Below are 19,433 nucleotides of genomic sequence, written 5' to 3' on the forward strand. Positions count from 1 at the left end.
GCAAAAGTACTGGCTGTGTATTCAAGTTTTGATGGAAATCTAGACTTGGTGAAGAGATCAACTTGAATTAAAGAAAAAAAATGGAATGCACTTAAATACAAAAGGAACTTTTACACTTAAATGGTGTTCATAGTGAGGAAATAAGTAGAAGTGTAGGATTTTATGTTATCAAAATAACATGTTCTCAGAGTTTTGCCAACATGGTTAACGGACTTACAAAAAAAATGTAGGAAAATATTGGAATTGGCTATTGAGAATAGAAATATTTCTAAGAGAAGTATTTCTTATGCACAAAACCCATTCATTTTTTTAGATGACAAGATTCAAATACTTTTATAATAGAAAAATTTGAAAAAAATATGTAAAATAAAGTTAAGTTAAAAAAACAGCAACTTAGTTATCAATTAATTAAAGTCTGAAAAATAAACTTAATAAATTGAACATTAATCATTTCTATGCTAGCCCTCCAGTCAAAAATGATTGGACGCCTATCACCATCAATGACAGCCAATGAATACTCCTATAAAAATGTAAATGCTAAAAAAAAAAAAATCACATTCCGATCGTCTAGTCAACAAATAAATTGGAATTATTTCAATTATTTTTTTTAAGTGCGCTCACGGAGACAAAAAAGTTTGGACACGGCTGATTGAAATTATGAAAACTTCACAGGCTACATTTATTTTTGCATTATAAAGACAACGAGGTCTAACAAAGTCTTTTACGTTGATCCCTTCCAAACACACAAAGCATTTGTCTGTGTCAACTAATCCATCCATTCAGGTCGTAGCTAATTTACTGCATCAACGACATACTCAATTCATTTCCTCAATTTACTCCCCCTTTAAATTTCATTTCAGTTCATTGGCTTCCAGAATAACTTCATCTGAACTTGGAAAATTGCTCATTTGCATAATTAGGAACACTTTCCTCCTTTAATTTTTCTGGTGTTTAAGTTGTAGATCAAAGAGCAGCAGCAGTGAGAGCCAGTTGAATAAATTGACATTTGCGTGATGCAATTTACCAAATCTGTGCAAACGGAGGAAAAATGGCGAGCCACATGCCATCAGGTCTGCTCGGAAAAAGAGCAAATAAGCACACTTGTGACATCCAGTGGCCGTTCACAAGTGGTGTGTTGAAAATTACATTTAAAAAATGGGTTTAGCCAACTTTCAATGATTTCTGCACATGATTTTGCAGAACCAAATATTTTTATAACAGTTTTGAAACTAATAAACGCATTGAATCTAAGCTTGTGCACAATTTTACTCTTATAAATGTAAAATATAGATTAACTACAAGCTATGTTTTACTATCAGTTGATTTCATTCTGCGTGGGCCACAAAATTAAATCATGTAAATCTCCTTTTCTCTCCTATGGGAGGTTTAAAATATAAACTACTGTAAGGTGAAAATGGATCCTCAATGAAATATCAAGGATTACAGAAACTATAGAATAATAAAAAGGTGAAATTTAAAAAAAGAGTTAGTTTTAACACTTTTTTCCAAATAAAATACATAGCTATCAACTGATAGTTTTTTTTAAATACGTTTTTTTCAACCATTTAAAAATGTGTATGCCGAATAAAAACTTTTGTACGGGAAAAAATATTTTGCAAAAAGTCTGGATCATCTCGGTCGCTGAAATCTAAAGAATCTTGAATTTAGTGCATACAACAGGCCAAATGTGTGGTGCTCAGACGTTTGGTCGCCGGTCTTTTGGTCGCCGGTCTTTTGGTCGACGGTCTTTTGGTCGCCGGTCTTTTGGTCGCCGGTCTTTTGGTCGCCGGTCTTTTGGTCGCCGGTCTTTTGGTCGCCGGTCTTTTGGTCGCCGGTCTTTTGGTCGCCGGTCTTTTGGTCGCCGGTCTTTTGGTCGCCGGTCTTTTGGTCGCCGGTCTTTTGGTCGCCGGTCTTTTGGTCGCCAGTCAAATGGTGACAGAGAGTTTACTGTTGAAGCCAGCTCTCAAAATAATATTCATGAGAGAGTTTAATATCTAAAAGAGAAGGTTTAATATCCAAGTACATTTAACCGGCGACCAAAAGACCGGCGACCAAAAGACCGGCGACCAAAAGGCCGGCGACCAAACGTCCGGTCACGAACTGCTTGGGCACCACCCCATCCACATCGAGGTAAATTTAAGACAGTATGAAAATATACAAAAACCCTGCACGATTTTATGTGCTAGGTGACTAAAAAATATAATTCGCCCAAACGAGTAGCTTTAGAATCTATATTTTTCTACTGCGGGTTAGCCATAGAAGACCACCACCACTTTTGCCCACCCGTGTGATAGTCCTTAAATGGGGTAAAATCAGAAAAGTTATTCAGGGGACAGGAGCAACCTTCAAGAAGCAAATTTGTCCGTCTATGTATGTTTTGATAACGTCAAGACTAACGACTTAAATAACATCTCCAATGACAAAATGGGGAGGCTAAAAATTTACAGCTCGTAGTTAAACAAACATTGGAATGAAATACTGGAGGGAAAAAAAATGGAATTATTGGCTGTGATTTTAACTGTCTGTAGATGTCATGTCGTCCTTGGCAACCAAATGGGTCATAGTTTAAATGTGGTAGTAATAAACCAAAAATAGTTAATTTAAAAAATATATTTTTAGTCATTTTTGCAGAGTCAGCACTCTCTGCCATTGGAAAAAAATACTGGTGTGTATAATAATGTTGTATCATGAAAATGTTACTTATAGAAATCTAATATGATTTTTTGGAACAAAAGACAACTTGTACTACCAAATGAAAGAAAGTATCAAAATGTATCAAAAAATATAAGATAAAATTCACTATACATTTTCTTTTTTGCAGAAAACCAAAAAGAAACATTCATTAAAGTAACAATAGTAATATGGGGATAAACAGTTAACAGTTTTTTAAAATAACTTTAGCCTAAAAATAACATAACAGTACGGTATATTGTGCTTTTGGGGCAGGAATAAATACAAGTTGTATTTTTTTTTGTTTATAATTTCATAAAAAATCAAGTTAAAAGTAAAAAGTTTGATTTGACAACTTTTTTTAGACCACATTTTTATCGTCCGTTTTGGTTGTGCTCACATTGTGGTGAAGGTGAAGCGGTAAGAACGTTAATGTACTGCAATCCCTGTTTTTAATTTCACACTCAATGACTTCCATGTGGTGGTGCTTAATTGGCGCATCGACGGGGGACTTTGGATGTGCAGGTTTGTGCGTGCATATCCTTATTTCAATTGCAAAACAAAAAGGTCAAAATTGCTCCTATTCATCTGTACTTATTTTAAAATAACATTTCTACTTAATGCAAGTCTATCAATGACACAAATAAGAACTCATTTACATCAAATTCATTTAAACTGGGAGGACTAGAAGTGTAACCTTATTTTTTAACACCATTCATTTGTTTTTGTTTCATTTTTAATTGTTTTTGACAACTCATGATTTTCTTGTAAAACGATTTTTAGCAAAAATGATTAAAAAACAGTGTGTACCTTTTGTAATGATTTGATTAAAAGAGAAATGTGGCAAATATATGCCAAAAATGTTACACGACTCTTAAGAGTTTAATGAATGGAATGGTCGTTCCTAAGGATTCCAGTATTTCACCCTCCATTTTGTGAGTGGCACAAAAGAGACTTTTTATAACACATCACCATCCACAAGTGCACTTAGCAAACCCTTAAAAACAACAACTTCAATGGGCTTTAGAGTGCAGAAAATCTTTTCAACAATGTCGACATCTGGAAGTGGAAACAACAAAGAGGAACCGCCTCACGTTTTAAGACCACATTTGGTCAAATGCTGAGAGACTTCAAAAGTAATGTAAATGTGTTTTAAGGGCAGTGGTCAGCAAAGTGCTTTTTAATTTTTCCTAATGGAAAAAGCGGGCTTGGAGGGATCAAAAGGGGACATCAATGTCAAGCGGTGGTTAATTACATTTCTATGCCACAGATGGCGATAGTCATCCAATCCATTTTCTCTGGGAGGCAATGGTAGCGATCGAATGATCATAAATATACAACATAATACATTTAACAAAAACACACTTGGGGATGAATCATTCATTTGTAAATGTCAGTCTAGTGAACTGAGAGGTGTTCTGGCTGCCTTTGACACTAATAAATAGACGCATAACAGAAAATGGACGGATGATATCATTGACTTGAAAGACACACTTATAAAGTAAGTGACTAAAAATAAGTAAATAAATAAACTTAACCCTTCACTAAGCTAGGTTTCAATTGTACTTATTTTTTTGTACCTTGGATATACCCTATATATAAAAATCTATGTATATATATATATATATATATATATATATATATTTTTTTTTTTAATTTTTAATTCTATAACTATATTTATATATAAAAACATGTTCTTACCCGTCATTCTCACAAGGGTCGTCGGGGGTGCTGAAGCCTATCCCAGCCAACAATGATCAATAAGTGGGGTACACCCTGATTGGTTGAGCAATTGACTGCATACTTTGACCTGCAAAAAATGTAGTATAGAATTAGCTTAGAGTACCCAGAGAAAACCCACGCAAGCCTGGCAATAACATGCATACTCCACACAGAAATATCGGAACCATCTAATTCAGAACTATGATGCTGACGTGGTAATCGCTCAGTTGTATTGATATTATAATATCAATATTGAGTCATTAATATTCTGCAAAACAAAAAGGTCGCTGCAGCCTACCCCAGCCCCTATAATGGAAGTCAATGAGTATTTTGAGTGCCCTCTAAAGGGTTAAGAACTCTGTAAAACATAACACACATTTGTTGGAGGTAAATTGGTGATTAAAGGAGATGTCACTCTGGATGTTGTGTTCAGTGAACCACTACAAAAGAGAGCCCCAAAGGAGCTCAAGTTAGTACTTGTTAATTCATTCATACGTGTAATAAGAACACACGCACGTAACTAATAACCCGCTTTAAAAGTATGTCTAATAGTGTATAGAAGCACTTCAGCAGGAAGCTAATCAAGGAAAAGCGATCTGATATTAATGTGATTTATTCCTGCTGTGCGGCCAAAACGTCAATGAACAAACTGAAATCAACTTCATTTTCAACAAACGCCATGCAGCGTGGGCCCCAAGACATGTTTGGTTTCCTCTTTGCTGAGCCCGCCTTCTTTCCTCCTGCCCCCTGGGAAGGCGAGATGGCGGGGAAGACTGCTTCAGTTAAACTTGAATGATGAATGCGAAGGCAAAGGGCGCCGTCAGCTCATTTGAGGAAGGGCGGCGGAGGAGCTAGCACAGATACAAGATTAAACGGAAAAATATGCCAAGAGAAATTCTATCGTCTATGCTACTAACATAGAGTGAAATCATTAAAAAATCCTGTACTGCTAACCAGAGAAAATCTTATGACAAATAAATAGTGATATATAAGTCATAGTCATATATAAAGTGCTACCTCTACTTACGAATGCCTCTAAAAACGAAATGTTCAGGTTACAAAACACTTCATTTTGTTTCAATATACGAAAACAGGATCAAAGTTAGAAAATCCACAAAATGTAAACATTTCCTGTAGCCTTTATTTTGATTTGAAATTGTTCTGAACCCTGCTTAACAATCCTTTAGCTTCCGATTGTAGCCTCAAAACAACAACCACAACTTTCTTTTGTCCACCATTTGCCATCCAAAAACAGGCCGCAACCCATATACAAGCATCTACTAAAAATAGTTCAGTATCTCCTTCCTTTTTACGAAGGACAAAAGATTGGAAAATATCGCACTTGTCACATCTGTGACTGGTGTAACCAAGGAGACAGGAAGTCGGGCAGTCATTACAAAAAGCGAGACAACAGAGAGAAATTCACAAGGGAGCCAAGCTAAATCCGAAAAAAAAAAAAAAAACGCAACCAAAAGCCTCGTCTTTTTTAACAACTGCGTGGTTGTTACCGTGGCGATGCTTGTAACTTCTTTTGCGTCTTTTATGACGGTGGAAACAATTAACGCTTTAAAGCGCACACGTCTCCACACAAACACAATGTTGATGATTGATGACTGGCCTTAGGCTGTCCCTCTATCTGAACTTCCTGGTTTGAAGACCCGTTTCCTGCATGGGTCATTTTAGTGTTTAGGGATGTGATTAAGCCGCCCGGATGAGGTCATGATGCACTCTAGGGGTCTTCACGCAGGTAAGAGACCTTTGAGCTGTGTCCCTAGTGGTCCAACTGGTGTTAAAAAGTCGTGAAAATGACAGTTTTTGGTCTTTTTTTGAGGCCAACTTGATAGACTAACAAGACAAGTTCGATCTGTGCCAGCCCACCGGGATTAGATGTCAAAAAGACAACTACCGTACTTTCACGACTATAAGGCGCACTGCATTATAAGGCGCACCCTCAATGAATGACATTTTTCCCATATATAAGGCGCACTGGATTATAAGGCGCACCCTCAATGAATGACACATTTTAATTTTTTCCATATATAAGGCGCACTGGATTATAAGGCGCCCTGTCTATTTTGGAGAAAAATCTAATACTTAAGTGTGCCTTATAGTCGTGAAAATACAGTACGTTTTTTTTCAGGATTTATTGTTTTTATTCTGCGTGGAGGCCACTATTGGTTGAAGTACTATTGTTTATTTTTTGCATTTATCAGTGTCAGTACAGATTTTGTTGTTTTCCAGCCTTATTCTATTTCAGACTTGACTGTAGAAGCTAAATATTGTATTTTCCATATATAAGGCGCACCACATTATAAGTCGCATCGCATTATAAGGCGCACCCTCAATGAATGGCACATTTTATTTTTTCCCATATATAAGGCGCACTGGATTATAAGGCGCCCTGTCTATTTTGGAGAAAATATAAGACTTTTAAGTCCGCCTTATAGTCGTGAAAATACGATAGCTTTTGCTACAATAATGAAGGCGCATACTTGACAAGACGGTTCAGATGTCGTACTTTGGCATCAGATCTAACGTTGGAGGAGGCCGTGAGAAAGCATGGCCGTTAGACCAGCTGTCGTTTGAACTCGCGGGGCGAGAACGTGACGGTTGGCCTGGAAGTTTTCAAAACGGCTCAGGTTAAAGAATATCGCGCCGGCATCCCCCTCGTAGAGAAACTTGTTTGCAATCACGGTAAAGTCACGACTACCTCCGGTATCACGTACATAAATGGCGTCCTCCTGAAACTCAATGCTGCATCACATAGAGCTTGTTTGCGCGCTAATTGAGTTGCGTGTTTTGACAAGCATGTGGTCTTGATTTCACTTGGCTCGTTTCGATCTAATGAGCAATCCCAGGTGGAAGGGGGAATATAAAACATTTTGCATTTACAAGTAGATCTGGCTTGTCAGATTTGACCCGAGGATTCCCAGGGGTTAAAGATGTGGACGGGTACCAATTCCGCCGAGGACTGTTAGCATCGATGAAAAGCAGATAAGGGAGGCTTTCTTTATTTGGATTTAGTGCATGGCAATGTTATGCTTCTATCCCTTTCAGTTAGAGTCTTCTACGGTGATATTGCCAATTACACTGAAAATTTAGGGCATCTTAAGTTTATTTTTCTTATCTTGTCAATTTTCAATGATTTGTTTGGAGTGTTAACAGATTAAAGTTTAAGATTATTCCATTACTTTAAGTGAATACTACTTTGTGTTCTATTAAGTAGTATTCACTTAAAGTAATGTGATATATGTATGTAAATATATATATAACTGGTCATTTTTTGAGAAAAAATATTTTCCAAGTAATATTTTGAATAAAATTCTAATCGAAATAAGGAATATTTTTGACACAATTCGTTCCAATATACTTGAACATTTTATTTTTTGACTATGGTATAAGTGATTGAAGCGTTCTCAAAGATTTTATTTATCTCACCTGTTATTTAAAATACGTATTTTTTGTATTATTATATACAAAATGTTCATTAAAATTTAAAGTTTCTTTTTAAGAATGATCGCAGCCTTCTCTCAAAATGGATTGGACGTCCATCGATATCTATGACAACCAATGAGTTAATACTTAAAAATATATATAATAGTATGAATATCTTCCCGCACCCAGACTAAGGTGGGATATGCTCCAGCACCCCACAACCCTAACATTTTTTCTTCTAATTCTGAACCTCAAAATGATCCGTGCATCCTGATTTTTTGGAAAGTGGACCTTGGAGGAAAAAGGTCTGGACACACCCCTGAGTTAATCAATCACAGTTTGTGAAAAAGACAAGTAATTGACCAAATATCCTTTACAACCACCCGTATTTTCTTCCGATCCAACAATTTTACCGTTACTTTGTTCCAAAATCTACAAATTAGCAAATCACCTTCTCATATTTTCCACATGTTTTTCAACTCGAAAGTATAGTTATCAAAATATGAATCCATTCTCATGTCCATTCCTTCCTCATATCAGACTTCACACGTTTTCACAGACATTCCAAACAAATTGTAGAAATTCCCTCCAGGAGGAAAGCAGGTCAAAAAAAGGTGAAACAAAAACTGCTTCAGGCTGCTCGGCATTCCAGATTTGTTCAGATTTTTTAGGAAACGTAGACGTGCCTTAATGCCTTAACTTTTTATGGGGCATTTGTTAACTGATTGGCTCCCAGTAACGGCGCCAAACTCCGATCCCTTTTTGATTGGGTGAAAAGTTGTAGTATCAGTACAGTTTTGTCGGTTAATTTGCTGCCATCCTTCCCACATTAAATTGATTGGGCATGTAGGGGCCGCCATTGGCAGTCAATGAGTTAAACAGTGTCATCATAACAAATTGTTTCACATTCAGGCGAGTATTCATTCATTAAAATCGTTAAAATAATTCAAATTTTTCAGTATCATTTCAGTTTTGGCTTTGGTCGATACCAAAGAGGACAAAAAAATGGTATAAAAGCAAACATTATAAATAAAAGTCAGCCATTCAGTCAGGATGATGAGAACAACCATTATACGCGCCATTGGTGATCAAACAGGGTCGTTTATTTCAGCTGCAATTTATGGGGATCATGTTTGTTGTTTTATAGAACGCCAATAAAAACCATTGACTGCATTTTGTTAAGAGTTGAAGCAATGACGTTATCAACAAATCTATCTGGTCTCCTTCTTCCCCTTCTCGTGCTCGTTCCGCTTTAGAAAACCCACAGGATGCGGGTGCAATTTACAGTGATTCATTTCGCCGGTGGCCAGAGCCAAAAACCAGTAGAAGGTCAAGAAAACCAATCCGTGTCCTTTAAATGGCTATGTAGCCTTAAAAATGTCACCTGTGACTTTTGCTTTCAAGGTAAACTGTTATTTGTGTACTGTAAAACTTTAGTTGCTGTAGCCAATGTGAAAAATAAGGAAAATAATGTAAGTATCAGTACAGTTTTGTTGGTTTCCAAAACCAATACTGGTCAGTGAAGAGATTTTGAACCCTGGCAACCAATGTCAACATTCCTTCATTTTACTATTCAAAATGTACAAGAAGCACTTTTCTATTCCATGGGAGTGTACAATTATCTTAAATTAGTCTTAGTATTGATATATTTATATTGTTTTATGTTTAAGGTGATATACTGTCCAACACTGTTACAGCTGAATTTGTTTTTACAGTCGTCTATAAATTAAGTTGAGTGGCATTTTCGAATGTTTTCTATACAATTTGTTATTTATATAGAGTGTTCAAGTTGTCAAGCTGTCTGTAAATCTGTCTACATGCGGTTAAAATATCAAATATGACCATATTATTTCACAGTAAATATGTGTCACACCCCTGTTGGGTGGGCTAATATTTTAACTATTGCAAGATGTTTTTGACACGTGGCCCACCCAACTGCAAACAGTGGGAAAGTCAATTTCATGATGGACTTGTCTTCAATTTCACTCATTTTAACTTTACATGTTACAGTGGTGCTAAAATTGGAGATTAATAGTTTCTGGATAGTTGTCAATACAGTGGACAGATTGTCAAAGGTTGACACTTGGGGTATATTAACACTCATAGTCAGTCATAGCTAGTCCATAGTTGGCTTTCTTTGGTGTGTACCAAAATATGTTGGGCTCGGTTGGACTTTTTTGGTGTTTTTACATTGCAATTTTTGCAAGCGACCTAGAATTTGACAACAAGCCTACACATAGGTAAACACTGTTCATTCGTTGGATGAAACGATCTGGATGGGGTGATAATACTGAAGTAAACAATCACGGAGTGTTCCTAGCGATATGGTTCATCTAACTACAGTAGACCCCCAAGTTACGACAATAACTAGTTCCGGAGTTGGGATGGTAAAGCTAAATTGTCGAGTGGGGCAATAGAAATTATTGGTATGGTTATGGTTTAATTAAAGTTTGAATTGACAACGCGAGAAAGAGAGAGAGAGTTTCTTTCAAGGATTGTGAGAGGCATTTTGCCCATTTTTATGATGCCGACCAATAGCAGACCAGCATTTTAGTGAAGTCGGATGCACACTAACCGCCATGTTTGAATTTTTGGTAGCCTCGTCAATGGCACGGAAACCAAAATACTTGCATTTAGCTGTTTTTTGCTGCTGAATGGAAGCCAATGAGTTAAAAAACACAATAATGCAATACACTAAGTATGCCAAAGCCACACCGAGACAGACAGTCGGGCTTGTTTGTCATATCAAAAGCGATAAAACCTGCTATCAATCTGTGCAACTCCAAAGCGGAAAAGAAAATCGTTACCATAGGATTGGAATATTTACTTAACGCAGTAAGAGCAGCTGTTGGATGCGTGAGAGGTTGCCGCGATAAAAGCGCACAGCTGCCTTGCATCAGCACGTGTACAAACGTCCAAGTAAACGCGGGAGGACGGCGCCAATGGCGTCTAAAGTCCAACTGAATATATAAAGCTTTTCCATTCTCGATGTTATTGAGATGCGATTCTGTTAGTCTATAAAATAAACAATAAAAAAGTAATTGTAGGGAATCGATTGGAATCTATTCTGACATAAATCAAATTAGATTTATATGTCATATTTTTTAAAAGCGAAGAAGAATGCGCCGAGTGTTAGAAAAAAACATTTTAGTCTGCATATTCCGCCAAAAAAAATCAACAGCAGCAGGAAAACGCCTCCGTGACGGTCACATGTTTTTTTTGGGTTGTGCAAAGTCAAATCTTTTGCTGAACTTCAATACGGATGAAGTGTGGGAGCGCATTTTCCTTTAAATAACATTCATTTTTACAAGTGAGGACAAGATAACAGCACAGCCATTTCCTCTTTCCCAACTGTGATTGGTTCTTTCCTTCTCGCTTCTGTGAGTAAGAGATTAGGAAAAGTGGTGCATGTATAGATTTAATAACATTTTCCATATTTTGGGTTCTTTTGAGGAGGGAAGTTTGTTTTTTATACAAATAAGAAGTTTGGTTAGAGAGTTTGTCATAAGTAGAACTACACAATAGTGTTGCAAAAAGTGTGCTTAAAAGGTGGACCGGTTTTCTGGAATTTTGAGATAAATAGTGTAGTACTGCCTTGAACAAATTTAATTTTAAACGATTAATAATGGCAATTATGCAGTTTTCTTTCTTCTTAGTATGGGTTTTGTAGATGCAAAATATTGAAGCACAAAATTTTGATTACAATTAGGCACAGTTCTTGACATTTTATCATATTAAAATATGGGATTTTGGAATGTTTTGCCCATTTTGAAATTAAAAAAAGACTTTTTAATCTGATTGACGACATGGATTATGATATAAATTACACAGAATAACAAAAACAAACTGTTTTAGTCTAAAACCTTGATTAATATTGGGATTTGACCTTTTCCCACCAAAATTCTAAAGCATTGATGCAAAACAAAAAGAAGAAAATACTTCAAACTCAACATTTTAACTAACTGAAATTCAGTTTAAGTCATTTAAAAGATGTGGGATTGAGTTTCAGACTAATTTCACACAATTGGTCAAACCATTGTCACAATAAACACTTAAATAAGTTAGGCTAACTAAAAAGCATCAACTTACATAACCCAAGATTTCTTTAAGTAAAATCTAAAGTTTGCATGAACAACAAAAACCATTCTTTTTTTAGGGGAGGTCATAAATAAGGAGCATAATAAGAGAACTTCTACTCCTATCTCAAGTAACCGCTACTGTATCCGTTTTTGTGACTTCCTACCCTCGGTTTGATGTGTATTGTTGTGTAAATTCCCTTCAAAAAAAGCCTCAGTTGGCAAGTACGAGCCAAGCTGTAAATAAATAAATGATCACACGCTTCAACACAAGGCCATCGCTGACAAAGTCAAAGACATGAAAAATAAAACAAAAACGTGACACTCCTCTGCGCACGCATGTGTTTTTTTTTTTGTTTATGCGCATTTAATTGGATTGAATGGATTTTGCCACAGCCCCCAATGTTTGAAGCTGTCGCCGCCATCTTGCCGGGGTCAGATCGGTGTTGGCGATACGAGCTAACGTAACAAGTCTTGTTAGTTTGGAATCCCGCTGAACATTTTGTTTAGGGATAATGATCAGCTAATGTTGGTGTGAATATGCGAGCGGTGTGGAAAAGTGGTGTGTGTAGTTGTTGTGGGAAAACTCAATGGACTGTCTTGGGGGTCCTCTAATACATTTAGGGGGACTAACCTCTATTTCCTGGTGGTGTTCTCAGCAGGAGGCAAAATAGTGAACCTCCATTAGACCTTGGGGAAGAAAAGAAAAGTGAAGATTAACTCTTTCAATGTCATGGCAGGTGTTGAATCATGAGGCTCTTAAAAATCAGAATTAAAACAGTTTTGATTAATTCATTAGTATTAGAGATTCAATTCAATTGAGCAAGAAGGGCTGGCAGAGAATAAACCAATGGGTAAAGTGTTTTTTTTTTAAACATAGACTGAAAAAGTATGGTATGTGACTATTTCAGATAAAAATAAATACTGAAGACTTGGTTTCTGCATTTAAGATCATCAAATTTATGGTTATTTAAACCAAAATATTAGCATTTTGCTTACATTTGTAGCTTAAGGGACCCAAAATGTGATGTGGTAACCAGGTTTCACTCTAAATGTCATGAAGAAACACAATTACACAAGAATAAAATATCACTAAAACATAATAAATACAGTAAAAATGAATAAAAACCAAAATACACTTGTTTTTCCCCCGAAAACCACCATAAAGTTGACCAATACTCTTTCTAATACGATTATAGAATTCAACTCATTGACTACCAGGTGTCCAATCATTTTTAACTGGGAATTTTGTCTATAAATGCACATCTTTTAAGCGCCATTTCACCGAATTGGACATTAAGCACCCTGAATGTATGCCAATGGATAAAATGAGTGTCCTATAAAGGGTTAAATCCTACTGTTTACTGCTCTTGTGAGCAGGCTTACAAATAATAGCCCTCCCTCCTTGAGTCTACTTAAGATAAGGTACATGATTGGACGTCTGACCTTGATAAAGACTTGCTCCAGCTTGTGCCTGATAGGTGGCATTGCATGTAATCTAGATAAACAAATGAGGACTAAGCTACTACGCCATTAAAAATCACACAATGTTCGTGTGTGGGAGTCGCCGGCCAACTAGTCGGCCTTTTTTTTGTTGGAGATCTTCCTGATTGCTGCTTGAAATGAGTCACAGATTGTACTCCTGTTGCTACATGAGCGTTTGTATGAAATAACTTTTAGCAAAGACAGGCAGGCTTCTCATAAAACTGGCGTTTGTGTGCTCGCACCTCATTTCGCAAAGCCTTTCGGTCACGGGGAGTCTATAAATTAACCCTCTGCGCTGCGTCACCTGCCAAAAACTTGGAGGATTACGAGCTCCGGGACACTGACAAAAGCCAAAACCATGAATAAGTGGTGGATTTTTTTTTTGGTCCAATAAAACACGAGTTAATCCCACAACATGGAAAATATTTGGCTGGCTGGCTTGTTCTCTAACCAGGGAGATAACGTAGCTGTCGTTTTTTAGAGCATTGGCGATATTTTAATGGATAATTCATTTCTTTTCATAGGGATTATCCTCTTAAGGGTCGCGGGGGGTGACGGAACATATGACGGCCAAGTCTGGGCACCTGGTAATATGTTAAAATGCATTTTGTGTGATGTTTAGGTGCACTAAAGTGTACTTTTTTGGGGGGTTTGCATTCTGCGAGGAAAGATTGATGTCATATTGACATACTTTTATATGGTTAGTTATGCAATTATGATGTCAAAAGTCTGAAATAGAAAACGTAAAAATATGTATAGTTCGATGTCAAAGTATGTCGCAAAGGACATTTTTGGATTGTGCATTCTACACAGAGATTGAGGTAATGTTGATGTACTTTTAGTACAATGAGTAAGACAGCGAGGTTGCTATTGGTGATTATGATGTTAAAAAATTAAGATGTAAATATGTATGTGTTAATGAGAGACAAAAAAACTGGAGATCAGCAGTTTTGTTGGAGGCTTCTTCACTTTGAATAAAGCCTAGCAAAGCCTAATTGGATGAAAGAACCCCTGGCTGGGCTGTCACTGAGCTTTTGCTATGGAATTTGAAACAAGTTGACAGCTGCTCAGGGAACCAGCCTCCCCAGGATACACAAACAACTCTCAATTCATTTGCAACAGAAAAAACAATGTCATTAAAAGGCGAGATACAATAGGAAAGCACTACTTTTTTTTTTTTTTTAGTGCTCCTGCTGAAAAGTATCCGAGCATCCGGACATCTGGTACTCATCTGCTTTGGCCTTGTACACATTACCTAGTATAGAAGAACCGGTTTTGTCATTTAACATGCACATTATTTTCTTATAACTGTTTTTAATTGCAAAAAAAGGCCCAAATTCATTACACTAGTCACACAGATGACATGATATTAAGTGCACCATATTAATGCTGTTTATATACATATATTTATATATGTATGTATGTGTAATTGGAAAATATGTGGAAACAATAACAAAATAAATTGATTAATTACTATTTTAAAATCCTTTTAAAAAATCTGCGACCTCATGAGAAGTGGTTCAGAAATGAATGCATTTTTATTCATTCATTTTCTGAACCACTTCTCATGAGGTCGCAGATTTTTTAAAAGGATTTTAAAATAGTAATTAATCAATTTATTTTGTTATTGTTTCCACATATTTTCCAATTTATTCTGAAATGTGATATTCTATAAAAAAAACTGCACAAGAAAGCTACTATTAAATTATCATTTGAACAGAATTACATTTTTTTTTAATTTAAATGAATAATGGTTGTTGTCTGGCATTGAAAGGTCAAAAAAAAGGCTGAACAAATTAAAAACCTCCAAAAATAGACCAGTTACTCACTAAAATGAATTGACAAACCCTCATTTATTTCCCCTCACATATACGTGTCATCCATGCTGTTCATCACCACTAGATTTATGACGCGTGTGTTATTTTAGGGGAAGTCCACACCCCGGCCACATTTCCCAGCAGGCAGGGAGGACTGTTTTGACCCATAACCTCCGCCTGGAAGGTAGGTAGCACAACCCTAAAACCACCGTGACCACAATGGCTTCTTCTAAACTTCAAAACGCATTGTCAGATGAGCGAAAAGCAATCATGTCCAAATCTACAGCTCGTGTGTTAACGGCACCCTTGTGTGTGCTTTGAAGCTTCCAACACTGTGCCAAAATGAGAAGAGGGGGAATGGGGGGGGGTATGTGTGTATGTGTATACCAGGCAAGCCAAAGAAATGAGTGTTTATTTAGAGATGAGGCTGGGGACAAAGGCCGCACACTCCTGTCTGGACGGCGTGATGCCAAGTCGTCCCGCCCGCAGAAGGAAAACGACGGTTTCCGAGGCAGATAGCGAGTTGTCATTAGACTTAAGAGATGTTTGGAACTTAGGAATTCCATTATTTTGCTCCCTTTGAGAGCCATAGGGTTCCAAGTTATTCTAACTGGGAGCTTTTCCAGTACAAAAGAATGTTGTTATTAATGTCATTTAGCTAAGATTTCTTTTAAGTATATTTTGTGTATAGTAGTTTGTATAACACAACTCAAGAATTGGACTTGTGAGTTTATGCATCACACGTTTAGTCAGAAAAAAAAAACATTTCATAACATCTAATGACAATTGCTATTTTAACCCATTGACTTCCTAATGCGTATTTGTGGTAAAATTAAAACAGTTTCACGACAGGCAAAACTGAGAAAGACAGATGCCAAAAAATGTTTAGAAGTTAGCGCCATGCTCCATTTACCCAGCAGAAACAAAAAACAAGTTTTAGAGTCCATTTGTTACCAGGCTTAAGAATTATAATCACACTCCACAAAACAGCTGTTGAAATGTAAACAAAAGATGAGAGTGGACGAATATTTTACTGAACATTTTTCGGCTTTTAAAGTTGCATGAATGGCCGAATATGTGATTCGCAGGTAAATGAAAAGTTTTCAATTTTGTAGAAAAAAATGTTCATAATAAATATATAAATTATGGAGGATATAAGCTTAAACACACCAGGATGACATCACAAACATAAAGCATGAAGATAGTTTCTCAAAATAAACCTTCACACATTCCAATTGGATTATAAACCCATATACACCAGCCCTCGGAACAAAATCTTAATCGGAATAGATTGCGTCCATTTTTATTCCAATTAGGCTTTTACCTGTGCAGGTAAACCTAGCCTATGTTATGCTAAACCTAGCCTATGTTATGCTAATTACAAAATGTACCTTAACAGACTTTTAAACCAAAAAACACCACCATTAAAATAGCTGAGAGACAACGCTACATTCTTTATCCTCTGCGTAGATTTCTAATATTACTCCCACTCATTTGCAAAAACTCCAAATGCTGAGAGGCCCCTCGGACCGCTTAGTGGTCCAATTAGAAGTGAGTGGTCTGTCCCCCTAGGGGCCAGCCTGCAGTCTAACACACACAAGCACACACACTCGCAAACACGCTTGGAGTGCACGCAGAGTTCAAGAGCGCTAGATGCAAGGGGAGTGGACATATTTTGGAGAAAAGTGCTCACACTATCAGAGTCGCTCGCTCACGTGTGTGTGTTTGGAGTTGGACGGAAGGAGTGGCAACAGTTCCTGCTGCTGCTGCTGCCGTTTATTTTCCTTTTTTTTCGCCAAATTTGAGGGCAGCTGTGGCCATGTGGCAGATGTGAGGAAGGCAAAGTTTAGCACAGGTAAGAGGCAAGATTTATTTCAATTTGGGGATGGAGGAATAATCGTTTTGAGTGGGGCTAATGTAAATGGTTGTACTTTTTAAAGGTGTTGGACCAAATTTGATGATAAATTGTCATTTTTATTACTTTGATAGTTAAAAAGCAAAAATAATCTGGAGATATTTGTGTTTTTTATCATATAGTGGGTGGAAAAACATCCAATATGCTGACAAAAAATAAAGATGAGGAAGAAGATGTTTCAAATTAATGATGATGCTACCAAACCTAAAATCTGATAAAATCTCTTAAAAAGCAGCATTTCTGTAAAATGTTGACACAGTTTTTATATGTAAGCAGTAATAATTAACCACAGGATGCCACTTTGATTAAAAAAGTGCTAAACAAGAAAAACAGCATGGCAGCAATAGCCACAATTTAACTGAATGGCTACCATTGACGGCCAAAGACGTCCACTCCATTTTGATTCCTAATCGAGATGGAATGTAAAAGCTACTACCGTCAATGGCAGCCATTAATTCAATCCCACCTCTATCTCACATAAATATTTCAACACTTTCCCACATATTCCACAGAACTTGGTCTGTTCTGCATCATTTTTTTCTCTCCTTTCCCTTCCCCACCTTATATTATTTACCTTTTCTGTCCTTGTAAAGAAAGGCACGCAAATAGCGTGTCTATTTTACTATCCAGATGACAATAAAGATCTCGATTTTAGAATCTTCAACTGACAGCATGTACATGGTTTTATTTTATGAGTCTGCATTGCGAGACGACGGATTTCACTTCACATTTTGGAGCACACCCAACCTCAAATTCACTGTGTCAAACGTTCCACTTTAAGTGTTGAACATTCAACGTGCGGTAGCACACAAAAAAGTGTGGCTTTTGTCTGGAGGACCTGCTCTCCACTTACGTTTTTTTACAATTCCCGTCACAAAAGGGCGGATCTAGAAAAATATTGTTGGGTTGGCCATTGGGGCAGGAATTTTATTGAGGGATGCCAAGTATTTTCATGATGGTATAATACATTATCCATTCATTAGAAAGTTACAGTATGCTGCAAGTATTTAATTCCAGGTCTTTTGATCAAAATATAATACAAACCAATTAGTTCAATTTGCCTTAAGTATTAAAAATTACAAATTAGTTGTGATGTGCATGAGAAATTTGGACAAGGTGGCTAAAATGAAGGTTTCTGGCAAGTTTCAAGAGAAAGATGACTCCCAAAATGACATCATTGGACGTCCCATGTGGTCTAAATACAAGGAAGTGTTGACAGGTAATGACGAGCTCTGTCCTAATCCACTTTCTATTGGAGTTGTGGAATGGGAAAGTGGAGCTGGCTCTTGTCAGGAGCTATTACGTTTTTTTTCTTCAGTTCGGGTTCTACGTGAGCACAGAGTCCGTCCCACAAGTCGAGGAGAAAGCCCATGTTCGGCAATTGTGAAGTTTGTAAAGTCCACAGTGATGAGGTGCCAAGTGCTCGCAAGCAGACATTCTGTCTAGGTTGGATAGGCCCAAGAAAATAATAGTTTAGGATGCACCTTTTTGGAGAAAAATCAAGATTTTCAATTTGAAGTGAGAATTCTAAGAATCATGTCAAAAGTGTGACTTTTTGTTGTGGTCAAAATGCAGAATGCTCACATAAAAACATTGTATTTACTCTCAGAATTCTTTATAGTTCGAATTCTGACATTAAAGTGAAAATCTTGACCATGTCAGAATTCTTTAACGCCAGAATTTTGATAATAAAATCGAAGTTCTTACTTTAAAAACATTTTTTCATCAGTTGGCCGAATCTTCGATGATTTTTAACGATTTTTATCTATAAAAATACTTGTTGGTGATCTCTATGGCAAATCTACGATCACTTTATCCCCTCTGTATCCATTATTTTTCATCCCACTCACCTCTCCCAGCCAAACATGATTGGACACCTACCACTCCCGATATCCAATAAATTAAACAGTCCAGGGGTCACAGTCAAAACATTCACTCCACATCCTCCCATTGGCTAGCATCCCTTAACATTTTTCCATTTTCCACACTTTCAACCCACGCCAAATAACCAACACCCAACCAAAACTTCACTTCCCCCCAAAAATCCCAAGTCTGGAAAAGCAATATGCAAACCACATGTAAAAATATCCATTGCGGCTACGCAACGGACAATAGCGCCGCGAGTTGGGCGCCGGTGACTATGCTTTCCTCCGGGCAACGAGAAGACAAGTGAGAGCACTTAGAGCTGTCACATAGCACTTTCATGGCCGGCTGCTCCCATCTGCCCGCTAGCCTCCCGACGGATTAAGTTCCTCGCATATGCTGGTACATGCGCGCTCATACAAATTCAGCACAACGCGGCCTGCTAGGGGT

At 37.1% G+C, this 19,433-nt stretch overlaps 2 protein-coding genes across 2 annotated transcripts in view; one reads left to right on the forward strand and one right to left on the reverse strand.

Annotated features, from left to right (window-relative positions):
* grm3 (glutamate receptor, metabotropic 3) overlaps nt 1-4,419 on the reverse strand; it is a 48,904-nt gene extending 44,485 nt beyond the window's left edge. Inside the window, exon 1 of the mRNA XM_077710327.1 lies at nt 4,372-4,419. The gene's annotated coding sequence lies outside the window, so the exon portion shown is untranslated. The remainder of the gene's footprint in view (nt 1-4,371) is intronic.
* Nucleotides 4,420-16,868: 12,449 nt separating this feature from the next.
* Nucleotides 16,869-19,433, forward strand: part of sema3d (sema domain, immunoglobulin domain (Ig), short basic domain, secreted, (semaphorin) 3D) — a 28,505-nt gene continuing 25,940 nt past the window's right edge. Inside the window, exon 1 of the mRNA XM_077735411.1 lies at nt 16,869-17,060. The gene's annotated coding sequence lies outside the window, so the exon portion shown is untranslated. The remainder of the gene's footprint in view (nt 17,061-19,433) is intronic.

This window comes from Stigmatopora nigra, chromosome 2 (genome assembly GCF_051989575.1).
Source record: "Stigmatopora nigra isolate UIUO_SnigA chromosome 2, RoL_Snig_1.1, whole genome shotgun sequence".
NCBI lineage: Eukaryota > Metazoa > Chordata > Actinopteri > Syngnathiformes > Syngnathidae > Stigmatopora > Stigmatopora nigra.